This window comes from Cervus canadensis, chromosome 29 (genome assembly GCF_019320065.1).
Source record: "Cervus canadensis isolate Bull #8, Minnesota chromosome 29, ASM1932006v1, whole genome shotgun sequence".
In the NCBI taxonomy this organism is placed as follows: domain Eukaryota; kingdom Metazoa; phylum Chordata; class Mammalia; order Artiodactyla; family Cervidae; genus Cervus; species Cervus canadensis.
The window spans coordinates 34629202-34653510 of NC_057414.1; the positions used below are offsets into that span (position 1 = coordinate 34629202).

The 24309-nt window shown below is 46.3% G+C and overlaps 1 long non-coding RNA gene across 1 annotated transcript; it reads left to right on the forward strand.

Moving 5' to 3' along the window:
- The first annotated feature begins 1693 nt into the window (after positions 1–1693).
- On the forward strand, positions 1694–20705 carry LOC122431255. Its single transcript, XR_006266471.1, has 3 exons — positions 1694–1864; positions 4214–4369; positions 13986–20705. It is a non-coding gene; the product is annotated as an uncharacterized LOC122431255 (long non-coding RNA).
- Positions 20706–24309: the final 3604 nt, after the last annotated feature.

Genomic DNA, 24309 nt, shown 5'->3' on the forward strand with positions numbered 1-24309 from the left:
CTTCAGGCAAGAATACTGGAGTGGGCTGCCACTTCCTTCTTCACAGGATCTTCCCTACCCAGGGATCGAACCTGGGTCTCCTGCATTGGGAGGCAGATTCTTTACCACTGAGTCACCAGGGAAGCCCTATTATTTTTAGGGAACACATAAAAATGCAGGCCATATTATTTAGCAAACACATCACATCTTAGGTAATAATCTAAGACATATAACTAGAAAGGTAGTGATAACAAAGAAGTGCCAGTTAAGCAAAAACAGTAGATTTTAGACATGGCCGTGAGATGGCTTCTGAAGATCACTTCATGTGTTGCCCTGTTTCCATCTGTCCTAAAACTTCCAGAGAGAGAGAGAGATTGGAGGTAAGATTATGGCTCTTAAGGAAACGAGCTACTTTTTCCCAAGTCTAATCGGTTAGAGCTTAAAGAAAGGACTTAGGCTCACATGAATTGTGCAGAAAGGAATTTTAACAAATAGAGAGGCAGTGCTAGACAGCGCAGACTGAGATCAGAATTCAGAGAAGAAATCGCTTTCTAGGAAGAACCCACACCCTGCAAACTCTGCATTCACAAGAAGTCCTTCTGTGCACTGGGGTTCCCTGGCGAATATATTTGGAGGCAGGTGTTCGTACAGTTAGTAAATAACTGTGTTTGCTCACTAAGTATGAGTAAATTGCTTGTCCTCCCATTAATAATATTAGAGATCCAAACTGCTCTGAGGCCACACCTTTCTGGATTTCCAGGCCTTCTCAGCTGCAGCACTAGTGACATTTTGGGTTGGATCGTTTATTGTTGGCGGGAGGGCGGTCCTGTGCATTGCAGGATGTTTATTGCTGCACCTACCCACCTCTACCCACTAGATACCTTGGGCACCTCCCTCCCACTCCTGCAGCCAAAAACACTCCCAGGCATTGCCCAGTTGTTCCCAGGGGATGAAATCCCTCCTCTCCCCCATGTTGAGAACCAATGATGTAAGGGATGACATCTTTTTTCTCCATTGTTTTCTGACAATTAAGTTAGCACTTAGGGGAGCCCGGAGAGACAGAAGATGTCATTCCCAATGATGCTGATCCCCAGCAGGTTGATGGAGTGGAGAAGTGCAGAGCACGTGGGTGCCCTGAGTTAACCAGTCCAGTCTGGGGGGTAGGTGAAAGGTCACCGTGACAGCAGTTACTTCCTCACCCACCCCAAGCACCTGGGTTTCCCATGAACAAACCGCATCAAGTGCCAAGTGGACCAGACCCTGCTGCGGCTGTGAGGAAAGAGGAATTCTGAATTCAGAACATGAAAACAACCCTTTGGCAATAGGCAGTGACTAGAGCAGAGATGAATAATGGCACGTCTCCCTAGAAGAAGCCGTCTTATTTTCGTAGCAAAGCTGTCTCTGTGTGCTGAGGCACGAGGGAGAAAGCTGTCTATATACAAAATGCTCCCCAAACATATAACGTTATGCCAAAAACTCTGAGGAGAAGGATATAACATAAAAACAAACAAACAAAAAAGGCAAAACCCCCTTGGCTCTGTAGACTGAGCTAATGCTTCCTCTACATTGAAAAAAATAATTGCTCAGTGGTCGGTCACATCTGAATGTTGTTGGGTGAAGTAGCCCTGTGGTTGCCATGGAGACGTGCTTTTCCAGCAGCGCTGGCATCAGGAAGCTTCACAGAGTCGCCTCTCAGCTGTAGCCGAGCGCCTGCTATACTGAGGGAAGAAAGTCATGGCCCAAACCAAGACGTAGCTTGAGGGGAAGCAGAGCCGTGGCATCAGGGACACTCTCCAGATTTGTCTGGTCTGAGGCCCTCAGAGTCCCCCTGGTGTGTAAGGAGACCAGTCGGGGGACAGCGGTGGTTTCTGAGCTTGCAGTGAAGGTAAGACAGGGATGGGGTGGAATGTGCATGAAGGCCAGCCTGTGACAGACTCCCCCTCCCACTGGCACTCAAATCCAGAGAAGCATCTGCTTTGAACTCTGCCTTTGAAGTGGGAGCTGGCCCTTGCTGTCAGCATTCTGGGTTCTCAAAAGAGAAGACAGTTCTGTAGCCACAAATAGACTAGAAAAGGCTTTGACGGTAACATTTGGCCGGACTCGAGCACCCTGAATTCTCCTGGAAGATTCATGGGCCATGATGTTAACCCACAAACATCACACACTTTGTGGTGGGATTCAGCGTGGTGTTTTTTCAAAAGGAGCAGTATTTATGGTGACCTGGGCAGGTGCCTATTCAGCCCAAGATGCAACTCAAGCTCCCGTTCCTAGCAGCTTTCTCTGTAAGGACCAACTCATGTCCAGAAGAGGCTGGGTCGGTATCTGACAAATGATGTCTCCTGGTTGATGTGTCTGTTTCCAACAAGCCAAGGTTAGCAGTCTGGCAGTGGACTGACTACAGTGTTACAAGGGTTGATCTCACAAAAGAGGAGCATGAGCTGTTGGCACACCACATCATGTCTGTCATTCTGTGCTCTGGCAGATGGGCTGGTGCTCATTTACAGCAGAGGAGTTGACATAAAAGCAGAATAATTGGATTTCAAATAGAATGGGGATTTTTGTACCCCGTGGGGCTGTGAGGGGTGAGGCCTATTGTGTGACTTCTGGTTTCCTGTGCCACTGCTGAGATGTACGGGGTAAATTCCAGAAGGAATAAGGCAGAGTGAGATATGGCTTCTGGCTTCTTTGGCACCTAGAGTGAGAACTGACACATTTTCTGAAAGAAATAATAAGCTACAAACTAACATTCTTGAAGCTTTTAAGACTTTACCTAATCCCAGAAATTTTCTGAAAATATGATGGCTTCTGTTTTCACTTTATGGTATGTCTAGTTGCTAGGGGAGGTAGTAAAAGAGCAGCTCCCGAGTCCTGGGTTCCCCTGGTGCCTCAGAAGTAAAGAATCTGCCGGCCAATGCAGGAGACACAGGTTCGATCCCTGGACCAGGTTGATCCCACATGCCACAGACCAGCCAAGCTCGTGAGCCATAACTGCCGAGCCTGTGGTCTAGAGTCGGGGAGCTGCAACTACTGAAGCCCACGTGCTCAAAAGCCTGTACTCTGTAACAGGAGAAGCCACTGCAATGAGAAGCCCACAGACCACAACTAGAGAAAAGCCCACACAGCAACGAAGACCCAGCACTGCCAAAAATAAACAAATAAATAAACAAATTATACTTAAAAAATAAAACAACTGCGGTCATGAACATTCACCCTGCTTTGCAATCTGACCACCACATTCTCCTATTCCCGGGTGCCCTGCCTCTTTTCAAAATTTTATTCCAACTGATGTTCTAAACAGGGACTTAAGGAGAGGACCACCCATCACGTGATATGGGACAGACGTATTCAACCCCTGCAGAGAAAAAGAGTTACTTGTAAACCCACACGAGGATGGGAAGGTCACCGAGACCTGAGGCTGCTCCAGGGACTGGTCTTCCCTCATTGGGTCAATTTTTACCTGTACGAAATGCTGTTTCCTGTCTCTCCAGCTGGTTTCCTTGTCCTTAGCTCCCACATGGCCAATTGGGACCCCGCTCTGGGTTCCCCAGCTTTGATTTAACCTCAATGGCCCTTCATCTCACCTCTGCCACTCATGCCTCATTCCCCAGCCCACCTTTTCCGGCCACCTTAGCTTTGGCAGCCTGGAGACTGGCTACCCCAGGTCCTTTGCTTGCCCCTCAGGTTCCAGGAGCAAGAGAACTGTGGCGCCCGGCATGTGATGGAGCATGCTTTCTGAGAGGGGCATTGCCCTGCAAGTGGAGATCATCCTCTTAGTCAGCCATTGGCTGCCATCCCAGCTCTGAAAGACATCACTCCTTCCCTTCCTGATTTAGCTCCAGCTTTCTTTCCCAACCCTCTCCCTAGCCCAGATGGAGCACTGGCAGGTCGTCACAGACCTTCCTCTCTCACCTCTGTGGGTTTTCAACACCTGTGGGAGATCGGCTATAATGCCCAGCCCCGGGCACTTCTTGAGGCCCCTGCTTTCTGTAAGGCTTCCTCTGATCCTGACTGATGGAAAACAAAACAAACTACATGCTCATCCAGTCCTGCTAAGCATGTCTCGTTGCAACGTGCTGGTGCCCAGCAGAGGGGAGCGAGTCTCTCCACCCTTTGAATCATGGGCTTGTTTTGGCCAGTGGAATATGAGCAAACACGACACATGGAGGGGCTGGGAAAGCGTGTGTGCATCAGGGCTTTTCCTCTATCTAGCTGATCCGAAACTTTTTTCCACCAGGAGAGTGAGGCTGGACCACAACTGGAGGACAAGACATCCTCTCCATCTCAGCCATCCCAGACGGGTGAGCCAGGCTCCCCTAGATATCCCAGCACTGCTGAGCCAACCCCAGACAGAAGAACTGCTCAGCCCCTCACAGGTTGCGCGAGACAACAGGTAGGTGTCTTCTGAACCAATGAGTGTTAGAGCAGTTTGTTAGGCAACAAACCATCCCTTTGCATCTCCCATGTTGGAATCCTTCTCCTTTTTTGAAGCCCCATAGCAGCTTAGCTGGTAAAGAAACTGCCTGCAATGCAGGAGGCCCTGGTTCGATTCCTGGGTCAGGAAGATCCCCTGGAGAAGGGATAAACCACCCACTCCAGTATTCTTGGCTTCTCTGGTGGCTCAGACAGGAAAGAATCCACCTGCAATGCGGGAGACCTGGGTTCTATCCCTGGGTTGGGATGATTCCCCTGGAGGAGGGCATGGCAACCCACTCCAGTATTCATGCCTGGAGAATCCCATGAACAGAGGAGCCTGGCAGGTTCCAGTCCACAGGGTTGCAAAGAGTCAGACAACTGAAATGACTTCGCATGCACACAATTCAATGTGTAGACAATACCCTGTTCTCTACATTTGGAAGTATAAACAATATAAACCTGTTAATTCTGTAAGTAATTTTTATAATTATGATGTAAGCTTATTCTATCCTTAAAATATTTAAAATAAGCCCTTCATGGGAAAAAAATCTTGAGCCTCTTCTACCGAGTAACAGAATCTGACAATCAGCTGGTCCAATGAGCCAGCATAAATAGAGATGGCTGTGGCTGGACTTTGGCAGGGCTCCTGCCCTGCTTTGGAGCAGAGGGAAGTTGAAAAGGAGATCACTGTTAAAAGCCAGCCTTTGGAGCCATTTGGACCGCGATGTGCGTACTGGTTCTATCAGGCACTGCTCGGGGCCCTGGGAAGACGACCTCTCTCCCTGAGTCTCCATTTCTTCTTCGTCATTGGGTGAGCAGCCGTCACCCCTCCTCCACGTCCTCCTGTTGCTTCTCTCTCTGCTACAGAGGCCCTGCATCTTGTCCGAAGAAGATGCTCAAGCCAGCAATGCCTGCCAAAGGCCCCATTTTATAGTTTTGTTTATTTGTTTACTTATTTTGGGCTGCGCTGGGTCTTCCTTGCTGCTTTGGCTTTTCTCTACTTGTGGCCAACGGGGACTATTCTCTCATTGTGGTGTGCAGGCTTCTCATTGCATCGGCTTCTCTTGCAGAGCACAAGCTCTAGGGTGCAAGGGCTTCGGTAGTCATAGAACGGGGCCTCAATAGCTGTGGTTCCCGAGCTCTAGAGCACAGGCTCAGCAGTTGTGGTGTGCAGGCTTGGTTGTGTGAGGCATGTGGGATCTTCCCAGATCAGGGATCAAACCCATGTCTCTTGCATTGGCAGGCAGATTCTTTACCAATGAGCCACCGGGGAGGCCCCAAAGACCCCACTGTAAATTCAACCAATTAAGGACAATCAAACCAGTCCATCCTAAAGGAAATCAGTCCTGAGTATTCATTGGAAGGACTGATGCTGAAGCTGAAGCTCCAATACTTTGGCCACCTGATGGGAAGATGGGAAGAACTGACTCAATAGAAAAGACCCTGATGCTGGGATAGACAAATGGCAGGAGGAGAAAGGGATGACAGAGGATGAGATGGTTGGATGGCATCACCGACACAATGGACATGAGTTGGAGCAAACTCGGGGAGTTGGTCATGGACAGGGAAGCCTGGCGTGCTGCAGTCCATGGGGTCACAAAGAGTAGGAAACGATTAAGTGACTGAACTGAACTGAATTAAGGACTGCCGGAAATACCATCTTCATCTCCTGTAAGCTTCATCTTGCAATGGCTGTTGAGTTCTGCCTCCATACATTGTGGCCATTTGAACCGTTGTGAAACACCTTCTCTATCCTAGACTCACCACAAGCTGTGAGCCTAGATGGGCCGCACCAAATGTCAAGGGAATAGAAGAGACAGCGGTGCTGGAGAACGTGGCTGCATCGGACACTTAATTTCACCACCCAAACAGCTCTTCAATCTGTCCATTCCCACAGCTGCCACTTTAGTCCAAGCTCCCATCCTGTCTTACCTAGACACCTGCAGGTGCCTCCTTCTTACTTGGAATACACAGATAAGGCAGAGCCCACAAGGACTTCTGTGAGGATCACTTATTTAGGAGCAGTCCCAGGAATCAGAAGGGAGGGATAGGCAGATGGGGGGAGAAGGAATGTTCATAGACAAGTGTATAAGTGGGGTCACCGCTGTGGGACCTGGAGAGTAGAACCTGATGGCCCAGGAGGAGGGTTTATCCATCATCTCCCATTCTCCACTGGCTGAGGACTGCTCCTGGAAGCACAGACTCTCCTGCAGTTCGGGTCATTCCTACAGGTGCCCCAACAGCTTCCCCAGCATTGAGGTCACTGCAGGGCAAAGGTGCACTTGAAGCCAGGCTGTGAGTGTGAGGCAGAGACCACCATGGAGTGTCCCCCACGCCTGAGGCTGAACGCAAAGGGGATGCTGAACAGGCGAGGAGCAGGGCCGCCGAGGCTTCCTGTGCAATCTCCTAACTGTACAGTCTCTTCCAGTACCACCTCTGCCCTCCTCCGTGCTGGCTCCTTGCTCTTCTCTGCATAGAAGCAACTGTGATTATGTTTTCAAAACATTAACTGGATCTGTCACATATACTCTCCAAACTCTCAGGGCTTAAATCTGTGGATAAAGGTCAGGCATCCCCAGAGGCTTGGCAGTAAAGAACCCGACTGCAATGCAGGAGTGGCAGGAGGTGCAGGTTTGATCCCTGGGTTGAGAAGATCTCCTAGGGAAGGAAATGGCAGCCCACTCCAGTATTCTTGCCTGGAGAACTCCATGGACCGAGGAGCCTGGCAGGCTACAGTCCATGGGGTCACAAAGAGTCAGACACAACTGAAGCAACTTAGCACACACGCATACATGGATAAAGGTCACAACTCTAAGACGGCTTGGGGAGCCCTGCCACCTCTGCCCACGGCTCCTGCCCGCCCCCACCTCACTCTCCCAGAACAGGCCACCCTACCTGCTTGCCCTCTGCTCCAAAGTGCTGTGACCACACTCACCACTGGGCCTTTGCACATGCAGTTCTTTCTTTCACCACAAATCCCTGCTTGTCCTTCGCCTCTCAGCTCTAGTGTCACTCCCATGGAGGAGTCTTTCGAATTCCATCTCTGGAATGGGCCAGGGTCCCTTGTCAAGCCTGTTAGAGAACCCCACAATCTCCTTTCAGGGGATCTGTTGTCAGCATTTGCCTGGGGGAGGAAGGGAAGGGGGCCGTAGCTGGAAGAGAGCAACCGACTTCTCACTGCATAGCCTTTGGGACGTTAGGAAATCCCTACCAGCTCTCATGGTACCAACTAAACTATCAGGTAAATAAAAATAAACCAAAGCAATAATACAACTGCAAAACCCCTAACTGGCTGACTGGTTGCTCTGGTTACTGTGTCTGGATGGCTGCCCTGTCGGGACCTGCCTGTCCCAGGGCATCCTCGTCTCTGGAGCCTGTTTCCTACCAAGCTGTATCTGATTGCTGTGGAACACACCTTTTTCCCTTCCAGAGATGAGAAGGATCAGGAGAATGTTTCCTCCTGGGTCTTTGAGGGTATCCTTTGCCCTTTATTCAAGTTTTGAGGTTCCCCTCCTCCTGAAGGGCTAACACTGGCTGAAGCTGGGGAGCCGTGTGGTTAGAGACAATCTGAGCATCGAACAACCGGGACTTTCTCAGAGAAACAGATGGAGATATTTTCACTCACCTAATCTGAACAGATCACAAAACTTAGGCAGTAAGTTTGACTTTTAAACTCTTATGAGTTCCTTGGACAGCAAGGAGCTCAAACCAGTCCATCCTAAAGGAAATCAACCCCAAATATTCTTTGGAAGTACTGATGCTGAAGCTAAAGCTCCAGTACTTTGACTACCTGATGCAAAGAGCTGACTCATTGGAAAAGATCCCAATACTGGGAAATACGGAGGGCAGGAGGAGAAGGGGGCAAAAGAGGGCAAGATGGTTAGATAGCATCACTGACTCAATGGACATAAATCTGAGCAAACTCCAGGAAATAGTGAAGGACAGGGAAGCCTGATGGGCTACAGTCCTTGGGGTTTCAAAGAGCTGGACACAACTGGGCGACTGAACAACAACAAAAAGTTTGACTTTTAAACTCTCTGGCAACTGAGACCGAAGAAGGGGGGCAAAGTTCATGGATACGGAAAATATTCATCCGGGAATGTGTCTGAGTTTTAGGAAGAGCTGACATTTTTTAACCTTTCTCTCCAAAGACCCAGCCCTTCCCTAATCACAGTCCCTTCCTTCTTCTCTTTAACAGCTTGATTGAAGTGTAGTTGATATACGGTAAACTGCATGTGTTTAATGAATGCAGTTTCATGAGTTTGGACACAAGCCTGCACCCGTGATACCATCACCCCGATTTCAGAGTAACTGACATACCATCATCTCGGCCCACTGTCTGGGACACACCGTCATTGCCTCCCTCTGTTTGATGATTGTGTGCGTACTGACAAGTTAACATGAGACCTACTCCCTGAACAAAGTTTTAAGTGTACAACACAGTTTTGTTGACCATAAGCAAGCCCTACATGGCACAGCAGATCTCTAGAACTAATTCATCTTGCATAACTGAAACTTTCCCTGGAGGAGGGCGTGGCAACCCATTCCAATAATTCTTGCCTGGGAAATCCCATGGACAGAGGATCCTGGCGTGCTACATGCAGTCCAGGGGGTGGCAAAGAGGCAGACACGACTGAGCGACTGCACAACTGAAACTTTATACCCACTGATCAGCAGCTCCCCACTTCCCCCTCCTCCTTCTCCAGTAACCACTGTTCTACTTTCTGCTTATGTGACTATTTGAGATTCCTCATACAAGGGGCATTGTACAGTATTTCCCCTCTGGTGTCTGGCTTATTGAACTTCCCAGGCAGCTCAGTGGTAAGAAATCTGCCTGCCAAGCAGGAGACTGGGGTTCAATCCCTGGGTTGGAAGAATCCCCCTGGAGTAGGGGATGGCAGCTCACCAGGACTCTTGCCTGGAGAATTCCATGGACAGAGGAGCCTAGTGGGCTACAGTCCACAGGGTCGCAAAGAGGTGGACACGACTGAGCGACTCAACAACAGCAGCAGCAGCAGTCTGGCTCATTTCACTGAGCACAGTGTCCTCCGAGTTCACCCAAGTTGTTGCAAATGGCACCCGATGTCCAGCTACAGACAGGTGGATAAAGAAAATGTGAAATGTGCACACAGGGGAACGTTACTCAGTCTTCAAAAAGAAGGAAAGCAGTCCCTCTCTTCTTCATTCATCCTTTTTTTTAAATTTATTTTTTTTAATTTTTAAAAAATATTTATTTATTTGGCTGTACCGAGTCTTAGTTGGGCTTTTGATCTTTAGTTGCAACAATTCCCCAACCAGGGATTGAACCTGGGCATCCTGCATTGGGAGCGTGCAGTCTTAGCCACTAGACCACCAGGGAAGTTTGTAACTTTTATTTTATGTTGTGGTATAATTTACCTTCTTAATTTATCTGTGTTTTCAAGCTCTCACCCCTCAGAACATCCCGTTCTTTATTTTCTGCCTCCTGACTCCCCTTTGCCTGGGCTTTCTCTCTCTCTTCTGTGTCCTCTCCTTCCTCCTGATGTTCAGACTTGTTGTCTCCCCAACCCCTAATTCTGCCTCCCTACCCTTCCCCACACCCATCCACAAGCTTACTGTTCCTTCCGTTTTCACCATCTGAAGTGCTTCCAGCAACATGAAAGACTTGAAAGGGAAGAGAACAGGACACGGCTGTCCTGAACATTCCTTTCCAGCCCTTTCCCCCAAAGATTTCAGAATATTTCAGGCCCAACGCTGTTCTCTCCCTCTGAAGATGCGCCTCTGCCATCCCTCATCCCTCCTAAGAGCCGGGAGCAGATGCCCCTTGGGCTTCCAGGGCGGCATCCCCCCCAGTTGCCTCCCCCTCCCCATGGTGCTGTCAGGCACCTCCCTGCAGGGTGCACCTGCGCCCCAGAGCCAAGGCCAAGTTCCCTGCTGGGCCCGGGTGAGTGAAGTGTTGCCCCCCCGCCCCTGCAACCGAGCCTCGGACAGCTGCTGCCCACCAGGGGCACGGATTGATGGAGCCTCTCCAGAGACAGCCGCCTCAGCCCGCCTCACAGGCAGAGTCGCTAATGATTTGGCACCAGCAGAGCACAAAAGTCTTAAAAAGAAAGTTGTCCCGTATCAGTCAGAAGAGCAGAGCCAGTTGCTAATGCTTTATTATGGTGTTATCTCCAGAGGTGGGTGTGATGAAGCGAGGCCTGAGGAGTGACTTCCATGCATAGATAGACCCGGGCCTGACGTTTGCAGAGTCTAGATGTCACCATGGCCAGAATTCCTTTCCCTTTTTTCTCCAGAGAGGAAAAATAAAAACCGAATCTGTCCGCTTTGCTGGTCAAGGCAGCTCGTTCGGTTCAACAACAGATGGCACTGGGATGCCTTGGAGTTGTCATCATTGCCAGGGATAGCTGTATGATGGGCATAGCCCCAGCAGCCTTTCTGTCCCCATGAGGTCCAGCCCATGAGCATTTATTTGGGATCCTTCCAAAATCAGGCAGGGGCCAAAGGATATCAGTTGGTGACCCCAAATCAATACACTGTTCTTCCACCATTTTTCTTCTTCTTGTTTGGCTGACTTTGGAACTTGTGTCTGAGAGGAATGTCCAGGGCAGTTTGTAGATGCGGTTTCTGGATTGTGAGCTAGGGGAGAGACAGGGAGGGGAGAAAGAGGGAACAGGGAGAGGTTGGAGTGGTGTGAAGAGGAGGTGACGGTGGTTTGATGGGGTGATGGAGGAGGGAAGCAGGGGGTGTGTATCACTGTGGGCAGAATACGGCCTTCAATTTTCCGCATGGCTTGTAGTAAGTGCCTGTCCCCAGGGCTGCATGCGGGGCTGGATCCCACACGTGGCTGCCACCACCTGGAACCTGCCAGAACGTAAGCAGCCACCTGCCCAAGTTCTAAGCCTTTCCTGTGAGGCACAGGTGGGCACTGAAGGGAAGGGCAGGGGTGGGGGCAGGGGGTGGGTAATGGCATTAGTGAGCTTGACCCTGGAGCCCGATGCTGGAGGCCGTTTCAGCTCTGGGTGCCAGGGGTAAAGGCGTCATGCCAGGGCAGCCTTGCCTTGGTGAAGCCTGCTTTCCTTCCTGGAAGAGACGTGAGCCCCCTTGGAGGTTTTCAAAACCAAGTCAGGCTACAGGAAGGGAAGGGGGCATCCTTCCTGTCTCCCTTGGTTTATCACGTTCCTCCTGCTCATGGACATTGTGCCTGCATTGGTTCAACCACTGCATTTTTTCCAGGCAGCATTTCCTTGGTCAAGGTGCTGTGACAAGCTGCCCCTAGGGCCCCTGGCACCCCAGTGATGTGGCTGCCCGCCCACCATGGGAAAGGAGAGACACTGGCTCTTTGGAAAGAGACTCAGTGACCCCAGAGCCACAAATGAAGAGCAAGGCAGACAGAACCTCTGCACATATCCACCCCCACCCACCCCGTCTCCAAGTGCAGTTGGTTTTTAATGGTCCCCCAGGAAGGAGACGGGGCTCTTGCTTCAGCATCCTGCATCAGCTTCTAACAGCCCCATGAGCGAGCTCAGAGCTCCAAAAGGAATCCTGTGCCCAGGGACCCTCTTTTATGTCTGTCACCCTGGCATCAGGCTCCTTTGAGCCCTGTTTGACGCAATCTTGATTGCAGCCTTAATCCTCAAGCCCTTGATGAAACCCTGTCTTTGACTTTTGCTAACTTACGACATACTTCATGGTCTCTGGAGTCCCAGGGGCACAGAGTCTGGACCAAACGCCAGACCCCATCCTCCAGTCCAGCAGGTGAGTGTAGTCAGGGTGTCTGAAGTGCCAAGTGGCCCATTTGTGAGTGGATGGCTGAGGGTGACCTAGCTGGCTGAGCGGGGCCTGGCGGGCTCGGCCGATGCGGCGCGTCCTGTCACCCGGCGCCCTGACCTGGTTCACCGCTGACTGAGGCCGGAGCCCAGGCAGCAGGCCCGACTCAGCCGCGTCCTCCGGCTTCACACAGCATCTTTGTCATGAAGCTTGGCAAGGACCGCCGAGTCCTTTCTGTTACTCCAGAATCGTGCTCTGGGCAGGGGAGGCAGCCTGTCTGGAAGAATAGGTGGAGGCTGCTGAGGTGGGATTTCAGTTGCTGTGGGGGTTTGATGGTGTCCCTGAAGTGCAGAGGCCCGAAGCCGTACTCACAGAGTGTGGGGAATCCAGCCTGGGCAGTGGGCCCGTCAGGCCAGTCTGGGAAGACTGCTTCAGTCTGGGCAACGGTCAAGCCCTCAAGGGCCATGACCACACCACTTATTTATTTGTATTCCCTCGTGTAACCCAGCATGGAGCTTTGTCCAAGTGGCCAGACTAGCTTGATGGTCCAGGGGGTGCAGCCTTCAGCCCGACAGTGTGGGTTCATATCCCTGCTCTGTTGCTCAGCCCTGGGACTCAGGAGAGATAACTGCCCTCTCTGGGCCTCAGTGTGCTCACCTGTTAAATGGACGCAGTGAGAGCACCTGCGTTATGAGGCTGCTGCGTTTAGAACAGTGTTTGGCTGATTTGCTACTGTTTTGAGGCACATGGCAGGTATTGGTGGAATGGATGGAATCCAGGTGGCACCACACTGTCAGACAGATGCCCATGGTCTTAGCTTTGGGCTCCTTGACTCTAGAGGAAGCCCAGACAGCTCAGTGGTAAAAAACCCACCTGCCACCTAAACAGACATTTCTCCAAAGAAGACATACAGATGGCTAACAAACGCATGAAAAGATGCTCAACATCACTCATTATTAGAGAAATGCAAATCAAAACTGCAGTGAAATATCACCTCACACCAGTTAGAATGGCCCTCATCAAAAAGTCTACAAACAATAAATGCTGGAGAGGGTGTGGAGAAAAGGGAATGCTCTTGCACTGTTGGTGGGAATGTAAGTTGATGCAGACACTATGGAAGACGGTATGGAGACTCCTAAAAAAACTAAGAATAAAACCACCATATGACCCTGCACTCCTAGGCATATACCCTGAGGAAACCAAAACTGAAAAAGACACATGTATCCCATTCTTCATTGCAGCACTATTTACAATAGCTAGAACATGGAAGCAACCTAAATGTCCATCGACAGATGAATGGATAAAGAAGTTGTGGTACCTATACAGAATGGAATATTACTCAGCCATAAAAATGAATGCATTTGAGTCAGTTCTGATGAGGTGGATGAAACTAGAACCTATTATACAGAGTGAAGTAAGTCAGAAAGAGAAAGATAAATATTGTATTCTAATGCATATATATGGAATCTAGAAAAATGGTTCTGAAAAATTTATTTACAGGGCAGTAATGGAGAAACGACTTCCCTGGTGGCTCAGAGAGTAAAGCATCTGCCTACAATGCGGGAGACGCGGGTTTAATCCCTGGGTCGGGAAGACCTCCTGGAGAAGGAAATGGCAACCCACTCCAGTATTCTTGCCTGGGAAATCCCATGGATGGAGGAGTCTGGTGGGCTACAGTCCATGGGGTCACGAAGAGTCAGACACGACTGAGCGACTTCACTTTCACTTTCAGTGGAGAAACAGATGGGTAAGCTGGGCAAGAAGCCCACCACCAATTCCATCCCTTCTGTTGCACCCCCACCCCAGCTCTCTCTCCCTCTCTTCACCTTTCTGTCCATCCACAGGTGACTGAGAACGTCGGCCAACAGCGCTCCAGGTCCAGAGGCATCCGCTCAGTCCTGTGGATTCGGAGACTCGGGATACCTGGGATGAGTAACAGGATTCCAGCAGCCTCTGTCCTCTGGGAGGCGGGGTCAGATCCAGCCTAGGCCCTGCACCTGTGCAGGGTGTAACATCGCCGGGGGGCATACATTCGCCTATGCATTCCCTTCTTGGCTGTGGTCACCCCAGGCCATCCCTTCAGGCTCTGTACTCCGTGAAGCTCATCACTGCGTCTAAAGAAACTCCTCAGACAGCTCAGGTTCTCCCTGCCAAGGCAGGACCAGCTGAAGAAGGATCTGGAGCTGGAAGGGCCTAGGGAGGGGTGACAGGGACAGCGGTGGTCCCTTTCAGTTCCCAGGCTCCAGCTGCTCCCGGATCCTCTGAGCAGCATAGGGTCCCTGCAGCTCCTGCTTTCCCAGGGTCTAGAGCCGTGCCTGGCACTCAGCGGCCTCACAGCAAATACACCTTGACTGGGGACGGGCATTGTGGAGAGGGGCAGGGGGGCTCTCAGCGCTCTGGAGCGCCCTGTTTTCCTCCTACAACAGCCAGGGGTGGGGGCAGGGAAGCAAGTGCAGGGTGTCTCCAAGGTTCTCAACCTCACTCCTGCTACCCCTGCCTCCCCCAGCTCCAGCCTGTTACCACAGCTTCCCTCCCGTCCTCCATCTTTTGATGTTAAGATGCACATACAAGGTCTCATCAGTGGTCTTAAGAATCAGTCTTCCACTAAAGAAATAAATCTCTAAGATGACAGACCTCAGGCATCAACAAGAGAAAAGAAAGCCTGTCTTGGGGAGGGGGTGACAATGGGGACTTCCAGAGGCATAGAAAATTCCCTTGAGACCCAGCTCCCCCACCAGCCTCACCCAGAGCATCCTGTGTTAGCTCGATGGCACTGGCAGGGAGTGACCCAGAGCCTCGATGAGGCCCATCTGAGTATGAAAGCTGATGACACGGATGCGGGGGCCCTAGGGTGCCTTTCTTCTCAGCACAGCCCCTGACTGCAGCCAGTCCAGTGGTGAGCGGTCAGCAGTCAGGGAGTGTGGCTGCCTGGGTGTGTGGCCGTGGGAGGGGGAGGCTGGGCTGTGAAAACAGACGATGTCAATTTCAGGCAGCATTTGGGGAGAATACTGTTCCACTTGCTCATTCTTCTTAGTACTCCCCCCAAAACTTGATTCGATCAGCCGTGGATGAGAAAGGCCTGTTACCATAGCAACGCCACTGTGAGAATGAAAAAAATCAGCAACAGAGCAGGCTGGGTTCTCATCTGGAAGCAGGCACCCAGAGGGTAAAGAAACAGAGCAAATCCCGGGCGACCCTGAGCCCACCATGCTCCCTGTGGTTGAACTTCCATCCCACTTGGGACCCCAGGAAAGGCACAGGGCGCCCCCAAGATGATTATGCCGAGGGACACACACCTGCTCATTGCCTGGTTTCTATTAAGCCAGCCTGGACTCTTTAGTCCTATGTTTATTTTCATGGCTGATGTAACCCATGCAGACTGATGAATCTGCATGCTTCTTTTGCTTATGTTGTTTCCTGTTTAGTGGAACGCGTTCAGTATTTCTGTGCATATTCATTTCTTATCTGATGCTGCCAAAGGGAACCATGGCCCTTACTTCCTCTTTCAAGGCCATGGCCTGGACAAGGTTCACAGTAAAAGGGAGAAAACCTTTGTGAAAGATGAAGGGTTTTGGTCCAGCCTCTACACCCTCCTGAAGTTGGACAAGCTGGAGTTTCTAAAGAGAAATCATTGGCTGGCTGGACTCAGTGTCCCAGCCCAGGGCCAGAATGAGATGTTCAGGAAAGGTGTTTCTAGGAGGCATGTGGCTTTGAAAATTTCCAAGTCTGGACTTGAAGATTTGAGATAAAGTGACCCTCCTACCTTTCTCAAGCTCTCTTTCTGCTGGTTTCCTCAGAGATCCAGCTACCAGCCTATCTCTGGGCCTGGCCAGAACTAATAGCCCTGGGTTTGGAAAAATCCCCCAGTATAACCTCCTCCAAGGGTTTTACCCTTCGCTCAGAACTCCACTGGGCCTTTTAAAGTAGATTGAATCCATATGTTTCTGATTCATTTACGCTTTACTCATCAGAATGTTCCCTTTTTTATGAGTGATTTGTTGTCTTAAGATGCCTTTGCAGTCCTGTTTATAAGCATGTCTTTCCCCCTTAGAAACAAGATACTGTGTCTTGTTAAGCATGGGGGTAGGGGAGGTGGTAAAAATGTAGCTTCAGGTCTGAGTTTGTTTTGGGTCACAAGAGGAAATGCAATGTTTCAGCAGAGCTCTTTGATTTAAGTGTCAAGAGATTTGTCTTTTCTGCTCAGAGCATTGGGCTTCAAAGTGAATATCCATCCCCTCCTCCTAGATTGAAAACTCAGCTTCTCTGAGCTGAGAAGCTCAGAGAAGCCATAGGCTTGTCACTTAATCTCTTTTCTCCTCAAATCCTTCATCTGTAAAATGGGGATAACAGTGCTCCCTGCCTCACAGGGCTGTTGTAGTAATAACGTGTTGCGGCTGTTATAAAAGTGGGAGTCATACAGAATTAGGCAGAGTTCCTTTAAACAGTGCCAAGCCCGTGCATTCTCTATCCTTTCCATCAATATGCCACCCCTCTGATCCACTTTGCTCCAATGAATCCTCCAGGACTCAGCTCAAATATCACCTATCGTAAGACCTCTGCTCACCAGTCTTGACTGACATTTTCTCCTCTGTGTCCCTGCAGCATCTTACACATGTCAGTCTCATCACTTGGCTTTTTGTTTCTCTAACTTGACTTCACCCCAAAGAAACTGACATCTCCTTGAGGACAGTAAAGTGATTTTATCTTGGTTTGACCTATAGGAGGTGCTCAACAACAGTTTGAAATTAAGGAGATAAAATCAGAGAAGGGGACACGATGGTGCTTGCTCCTTTTTGTACTCAGGATGAATCCAGTTAACTCTATTTTGTGAAAACTCTGGCTTTACAAGGAGACAGATGGAGTAAAGCAGTGGAGACACTGTCTCCAACGTGAGTGGGGTAGGGGGTGGCCAGAGAGAGAAAGGAACCAGAGAAGACTTAGGATTTGAACCATAGAGGCAAAGCCAAGTTTCCTGGAGAAGGTGGAGAGTTCATTTTGGGATGTGCTGAACATAACACTCATGTTAAAATATCTTGCAAAATATGGACGTGTGGGCTGGAGAAAGTTTGGAGCTACAGATGTTGAAACACCGAGGGAACATCTGAAGTCAGTGTGGGTCATACCATCCAGGAAGCATGGTCTCTGAGGCCTTGGAACATAAACTGTCAGCCAGTATCATTTTTTCTAGACACTTAGAGTATAAAGTTAGGTTGTTCATTAGAGACCTTTCCATAGCATTTACAACTATAAATTTCCCTCTTAACACTGCTTTCACTGCATCCCATAAGTTCTGGTATGTCGTGTTTTCATTTTCACTTGTCTCAAGGTATTTTCCCAATTTCCCTTGTGATTTCTTTTTTGACTCATTGGTTGTTGAAAAGTATGCTGTTTAATTTCCACATATTTGTGGATTTTTGAGTTTTCCTTCTGCTATTGATTTCTAATTTCATTCCACTGTGGTTGGAAAAGATACTTCGTATGATTTCAGTCTTTTTAAAACTCTATTAAGACTTGTTTGGGGGCCTGTCCTGGACATTGTTCCTTGTGCAATTGAGAGAAATGTGTATCGTGCTGTTGTTGGGTGGAGTGCTCTGTATGTGTCTGTTAGGTCCAACTGGTTTCTAGGTTTGTTCAAGTCTTCCATTTCGTTATTGGTCTTCTGTCTGGTTACTTAAAGTAGGGTATTGAGTCTTCTACTATTATTACAGAGTTGCTTTTTCTTCCTTCAGTTCTTTCAATATTTGCTTCATGTATTTGGACTCTGATTCCTGTTGCATATATGTTTATATTTGTTACATTTTCCTGGTGAATTGACCCATTTATCAATATATAATGTCCTTCTTTATCTCTTACAGTAGTTTTTGACTTAAAGTATATTTTATCTGGTATTTGTATAGCCACCTCAGTTATCATTTTGTTACTATTTGTATAGAATATCTTTTTCCATCTTTCACATTCAATCTGTGTCCTTAGATCTTAATTTCTTATAGGCAGCATACAAGTAGATCATGCTTTTTTCTTTTTATCCATTCTGCCAGGCCAGTGTATGCCTTTTGATTGGGAAATTTAAGCTATTTACATTTAAAGTAATTATTAACAGGGAAAGATTTACTTATGCCGTTTTGCTGTTTGTTTTCTGTATGTATTATAGCCTTTTTTTGGTCCCTCTATTACTGCCTTCCTTTGTATTTAGTTGATTTTTTTTTTTTTTTGGTAGTGACATGTTTTGATTTCCTTCCCATTCCCTTTTGTGTATATTCTACATGTGTTTTGTTCATGGCCACCATGGGGATTTATATCACCATTCTAAAGTTATAACAATCTATTTTGAATTGATACCAACTTAACTTCAGTGACATACAAAAAACTCTACTCCTTTACAATTCTATTTGCCCCCAACTTTATGCTATCGATGCCAAAAATTACATCTTTATATCTTGTATACTAGTTAACATAGACTTTCTCCATGTATTTCCCTTATCTTCCTGGGGCTGTGAGTAGCTTTATAACATCCTTGCACTTCAGCCTGAAGGAATCCCTGCAACATCACATGTAGGGCACAACCAGTGGTAATGAATTCCTTGTTTTTGCTTATCTGAGAATGCCTTACTATCTCCCTTATTTTTGAAGGACAGTGTTGCTGAATATAGAATTCTCACCTGATAGCTTTTTTTTTTTTCCTCTCAGTACTTTAAATATATCATCCCATTGACTTCTGGCCTCCAAGTTTTCCAATAAGAAATTTGGCTGATAATCTTACTGGGTATTCTTTAATATACAATGAGTAACTTTCCTCTTGCTGATTCAAGATTTTTCTCTTTGTCTTTCAACAGATTAATTATAATGTGTCTCAGCGTGGGTCTTTTTCGTTCTATCCTACTTGGAACTCATTGAGTTTTTTGAATTCAGATTCATGTCTTTCCTTAAATATGAGGAGTTTTCAGCTATTATTCAAATAAGCTCTCTGATCCTTTTTCTCTTCTACTTCCAGGACTTCCATAATGCATATTTTGGTCTACTTGATGAGGTTCTATAAGTTTCTTAAACTCTGTTCACTTTTCTTTATTCTTTTTTACTTTCTGCTCATCAGGCTTAATAATTGCCAATGTCCTATCTTTGGGTTCATTGATTCTTTTTTTCCTGTTCAAATTTGCTGTTGAACCCCTCTAGCTAATTTTTCAATTTAGTTACAGGTATCTCACACTTTTTGAAAGTTAGCTTTATGTCATTTCACTTTTACAAAAGACCAATATTAGTAACTGTTATTACTAACCAAAAGAAATCAGAAGAGAATATTCACTTTTACAGAAAAAAAGTGAAAATAGCCTTCAGCATTTGTTTTGCAGTGAGCTATTATAGAGACAGTACTTCTCCAGGAACTACACTCAGCATCTCAGCATTAAGCCACCATAGTTTTGAACTGTGTATGTGAGCATCTGTGCTTTATCCTGATTTATTGTGTGTATCCATTAGCAATATGTAACCTAAGGTAATTGTTTCTTCACTTTATGTCACTTTGGCTTATGAAAAAGTTTCACAGAAATGCTCTGCTTTCAGGGAGTGGGGGAAACCTTATTGTACTTTTCAGATTCAGAATTCCTCTTTGGTTCCTTTACATAATTTCTGTCTCTATTCTCATTGTGCTCATATGTTGCTTCCTGACTCTCCTTAGCTCTTTTCCCAGGCTTTCCTTTAGCTCTCTAAGAATATTTTAGATGACTGTTTTCTCATGGATACAGAGAACAGATTGCTGGTTGCCAGGGGCAATGGAGAAATGAGTAAAGGTGGTCCAATGTCCTTCCAGTTGTAAAATAAATATGTCCTGATGATGTAATGTACACTGGTGATGTAACGGGCACCATGGTAACTACAGCTAACAGTACTGTATAGTATATTTGAAAATTAAGATCTTAAAAGTTCTCATCATAAGAAAAAATACAACTCTGATGATGGATGTTAGCTAGCGTTATTGTGGTGATGATTTTGCAATATATACATATATTAAATCATTATGTTATACACCTGAAACTAATAGACTGTTATATTTCATTTATGTCTCAATACCAAATCAAACCAAATTTTGGTATAAACATTGAATTTCCTTACTAAAATTTGAGAAATTCATCTCACTTAATTGCTTTCTTCTTTGCAATCACCCTCTGTGCTTTTCCAGTCTTCTAACTTCACTGAGGTTTTCAATGGCTAAGTCAAAGCTCTCTTTTGGTAAATGTCACATTGCACCTGAAAATATGTGGGTTATTTTCAGATATATTTTGATACTGATTTCCAACATTATTACACAATGACAAGAGAACAGACTCTGTATGATTTCAATACTTTTAGACCATGAAGTTTTTGCACCTTGTTTGATGTCCCTGAATATATTCCAATGTCTCCTGGTTTGTAGTCTATGGGAACATGAATAGAATTTGTATCCAGCTATTGTGTGAAAATTGTATAAATCTTAATTATGTTAAATTGGTTCAGAATGCTTTTCAGGTATACTATATCCTTCTACTTTTCTGTCTATTCATTCTATTAATTTTTGAGAGTTTGATATTGAAACTCCAACTAAAAATGTTAATTTATCTACTTAAAAATAATTGTAAAAAAAAATTGTAATATAAGTGAAATTATATGTAAGTTTGTTCTGTATTTTCCAAGTCCCCTGTAAATATGTTATCATACTTTCATGATTTAAATTTTTTTAAAAAATTGTAATGAATAAAATTTGAGAAATTCTGAATTCCAAGACACAGGTCCAAGAATCAGATGAAGGATGTGGACTGGTGTCAAAGGCAGTTGTGTCTGCACAGATGTAGACATGTGGACACCAAGAGGGAAGAGGGGTCTGAGAGAAACTGGCAGACGGGATTGACACAGATACACTGTTGATACTACATATAAATCAGACAACTAAGAGAACCTGCTGTGTAGCACAGGGACCTCGACTCAGTGGTCTGTGGTGACGTAAATGGGAAGGAAATCCAAAAAGAGAGGCACATGTGTACACGTGTGGCTGATTCACTTTGCTGTAGAACAGAAACTAACACAACACTATAAAGCAACTACGCTCCAGTGAAAATTAATTTTTAAAAGAAGCAGAGTACTGGGGTCATATGCTTTGTTTCTTTGTACTGGTTTTGTATTTTCAGTACTTTCCATACAATACATAAATTATTTTTAAAATTGTCAGTTCAGTTCAGTCACTCAGTCGTGTCCGACTCTTTGCAACCCCATGGACTGCAGCATGCCAGGCCTCCCTGTCCATCACCAGCTCCTGGAGTTTACTCAAACTTATGTTCATTGAGTTGGTGATGCCATCCAATCATCTCATCCTCTGTCTTCCCCTTCTTCCCCCTGCCTTCAATCTTTCCCAGCATCAGGGTCTTTTCAAATGAGTAAGTGCTTTGCATCAGGTGGCCAAAGTATTGGAGTTTCAGCTTCAGCATCAGTCCTTCCAATGAATATTCAGGACTGATTTCTTTTAGGATGGACTGATTTGATCTCCTTGCAGTCCAAGGGACTCTCAGGAGTCATCTCCAACACCACAGTTCAAAAGCATCAGTTCTTTGGTGCTCAGCTTTCTTTGTAGTCCAACTCTCACATCTATACACTACTACTAGAAAAAAATGCACCTATGTTGGCAAAGTAATGTCTCTGCTTTTTAATATACTATCTAGATTGGTCATAGCTTTTCTTCCAAGGAGCAAGTGTCTTTGAATTTCATGGCTGCAGTCACCATCTGCAGTGATTTTGGAGTCCCCCAAAATAAAATCTGTCACTGTTTCCATTTTTTCCCCATCTATTTGCCATGAAGTGATGGGACCAGTTGCTATGATCTTAGTCTTCTGAATGTTGAGTTTTAAGTCAAGTTTTTCACTCTCTTCTTTCACTTTCATCAAGAAGCTCTTTAGTTCTTCTTCACTTTCTGCCATAAGAGTGGTGTCATCTGCATATCTGAGGTTACTGATATTTCTCCCAGAAATCTTGATTCCAGCTTGTGCTTCATCTATACAATACATAAATTATTTTTAAAATTATAAAAATATCTTAACAAATTATATATTCATTGCAGATGTTACAGGACATCTGCAATCCATATTCTTTTAACAGTCAATCCAGTTAGTTCTTTTAAACTTAAATAAAATATAGTCCTCCAGAAATTATAGAATAATTAGACTTTTCACCAACAGAAACTTTCTTCCACTTCAATTATTCCAAATAATTAAAGATGGGGTATTGCCTCTGAATTTTTCTCCCCCATCCATTTATTTCTTTTAAGGAAGAACCGAAAGCCCGCAGGCTTGTTTTAGAAGGAATTCGCATGTCAGATGACAATGCATGACAGGTGACAGACTTTTCTGCCAAACAGAATAGAATGAACAGGTATTCTCAGAAACTAAAGAGCACAAACTCTCTCTGTTCTGTTCTCTATTTTAACCATTTAACCAGGCTGTGGCCTAGCAGGAGGAAGTAAATGAGTGAAGAAACAAATAAGTTAATAACTAATTTTCTCTGTGGAGCATTGTTCAAAAATAATTCTACCTGCAATACATGAAGGATCAAAGAAGATCCTCATAGAAACACATACCTTATTTACATGTCTATCTGGAAGTTAATCAGTAACTCCTAGAGCCAGTAATTTTCACATTGGTCAACCTAGTACTAAAAAAAAATAATTGTCTGAAGTCTTTGTCTTATATCCAATGCCTGTATTTCTCTGGCGATGGTTTCTGCCATTATTTTTTCCTTCAAATGTTTTACTTTTTCTTCGTATGCTGATGATTTTCTTTGGTTGAAAACTGAACATGTGTAAAAATGACCACCTCTCCCAGTGCAGAATGGCTTTGTGCTGGGGGAAATCCTTAAGTGATTAGCCAGGCACACTCTGAGTCTCTGGACCATCCCATGGAAAAAGCTTAGGGTCTTCTTGGAGCATGCGTCTTGCCTGGGCCTGTGTGTGGCTTTTCAATCACCTCACATACACAGTTGCTTGTAAATGTCTTGACAGTACAGAGTCTCACCTCAGTTTCTCCTTAAGGCCTTAGATTGTTGATGGTGTGTCTCCATCTGTAATCCTTTGTCCCTGACAACAGCACATCCATAGTTTTCTGAGCAGTGCCAGCTGCTTCTTTCTGCCTCAGATCTGAATTAGGTAACACAGAGGCCAGTCTTTCAAGCAGCCCCAGAGAGGTTCAGTTCAGTTCAGTCACTCAGTCGTGTCTGACTCTTTGCGACCCCATGAATCGCATCACACCAGGCCTCCCTGTCCATCACCAACTCCTGGAGTTTACCACTTATGTCCATCAAGTCAGTGATGCCATCCAGACATCTCATCCTCTGTCATCCCCTTTTCCTCCTGCCCCCAATACATCCCAGCATCAGGGTCTTTTCCAACGAGTCAACTCTTCGCATGAGGTGGCCAAAGTACTGGAGTTTCAGCTTCAGCATCAGTTCTTCCAATGAACACCCAGGACTGATCTCCTTTAGGATGGACTGGTTGGATCTCCTTGCAGTCCAAGAGACTCTCAAGAGTCTTCTCCAACACCACAGTTCAAAAGCATCAATTCTTCAGTGTTCAGCTTTGTTCACAGTCCAACTCTTACATCCATACATGACCACTGGAAAAACCATAGCCTTGACTAGACAGAACTTTGTTGGCAAAGTAATGTCTCTGCTTTTTAATATGCTGTCTAGGTTGGTCATAACTTTCCTTCCAAGGAGTAAGCGTCTTTTAATTTCATGGCTGCAGCCACCATCTGCAGTGATTTTGGAGCCCCCACCCCAAAAAATCTGATGCTGTTTCCACTGTTTCCCCATCTATTTGCCATAAAGTGATGGGACCAGATGCCATGATCTTAGTTTTCTGAATGTTGAGCTTTAAACCAACTTTTTCACTCCCCTCTTTCACTTTCATCAAGAGGCTTTTTAGTTCCTCTTCACTTTCTGCCATAAGGGTGGTGTCATCTGCATATCTGAGGTTATTGATATTTCTCCCAGCAACCTTGATTCCAGCTTGTGCTTCTTCCAGCCCAGTGTTTCTCATGATGTACTCTGCGTATAAGTTAAATAAGCAGGGTGACAATATACAGCCTTGATGTACTCCTTTTCCTATTTGGAACCAGTCTGTTAGTCCATGTCCAGTTCTGACTGTTGCTTCCTGAC